Source organism: Chiloscyllium plagiosum, unplaced genomic scaffold (assembly GCF_037043375.1).
Source record: "Chiloscyllium plagiosum isolate Xiang-an unplaced genomic scaffold, Cpla_swu_hap1 HiC_scaffold_42, whole genome shotgun sequence".
NCBI lineage: Eukaryota > Metazoa > Chordata > Chondrichthyes > Orectolobiformes > Hemiscylliidae > Chiloscyllium > Chiloscyllium plagiosum.
This window is the reverse complement of record NW_028270180.1, coordinates 93,771,355-93,772,613: the sequence shown is the minus strand read 5'-3', so window position 1 is coordinate 93,772,613 and position 1,259 is coordinate 93,771,355. Positions and strand designations below refer to the sequence as shown.

At 39.7% G+C, this 1,259-nt stretch overlaps 1 non-coding gene across 1 annotated transcript; it reads left to right on the top strand.

The window, feature by feature from the left end:
- The first annotated feature begins 861 nt into the window (after positions 1-861).
- On the top strand, positions 862-943 carry trnas-uga (transfer RNA serine (anticodon UGA)). Its single transcript has one exon. It is a non-coding gene; the product is annotated as a tRNA-Ser (tRNA).
- The last annotated feature ends 316 nt before the right edge of the window (positions 944-1,259 follow it).

Here is a 1,259-nt window from a genome sequence, read left to right as displayed (position 1 = left end):
TTCCGGCTGGTGAGGAAGTCAAAATTTAGAAAACATCGGTTTACATTTAGAGGGTAAGGATTTAAAAGGGACGTCAGGGGCAACTTTTTCAGTCGTGTCCAGAATGAGCTGCCAGAGAAATTGTTGTAGACTGGTACAACTGTAACATTTAATGGCATCTGGATGGATATAGAGTAACGAGGTTTTGAGGGATGTGGGCCAAATGTTGGCAAATGGGACCTATTAATTTAGGATAACTGTCCACCATGGTCAAGTTGGAAAGAAGGACCACTTTCCGTGTTGTATTGTTCAAGGACTTGATGACTCTAGAACAACCGCAAAAACTTTGCAAATAATTCTGTCAAGACGATTTCAAGTTCCAAATCTTTGGTTAATCTTCCCCTTTTGCGCTCACAAATTCATTACCTGATGTCAGAACTTACGGATTAGTTGCTGGATCCATTCATGTAAATTGGTTCTGCATTCTTTCTAATTCCGATATTGTTTTTACGAATGTAGCTAGTGTTTATGGACTTAGCATCAATATTTCTAATACCATATTTCGATGAATATTAAAACACAACAGCATATCTAATTTGGCACCAGATGATGAGCAATTGAGTCAAAATCGATCGGACGCAGTGAGACAATGATTCTCTCTTCGTGTGGTGTACATCCGTGACTCTATAATTCTACGAAGAATCATTCCTTTATCTTCAGCTGTGTCAGAATCTAGTTTGCGGTGAAAGCCTGTCAATCTGCGAAGGTACCGTTCGTCTGGGCATCTGCAAAGGATTTGGCGAAATCTTTGGGTCTTGACAATTTGTTCTTCCAACAAATGAATTCAGTTATTTTACTATGAAAATTAACAGCCTTGCCGCAGCTGTGATGGCCGAGAGGTTAAGGCGTTGGACTTGAAATCCAATGGGGTCTCCCTGCGCAGGTTCGAATCCTGTTCACAGCGTAGAATCTTTTATAATTCATTTGCAGAATTTGAATTTCGTGGAGCTTGAGCTTTGCATTCAATCGAAAGTAAATTTTCAACTGTGAAGAATCCGAAGTAATTTCAAGACTGACCCAGTCATCTAATTGAATAAATTATGTGTCGAGACACAAAAAGCCACCAACTTCCAACACGAATCAGTGTCAACACATTTGTCGAACTATGATGAAATTTGGATGTTCGGGGGGTGGAATTCAGCAAAACAAGAAGCAATGCAATACATTTACCTGCAGGTGATGACATCTTTTTCAGGATCAGTTGAAAGTCAAGCTGAGAA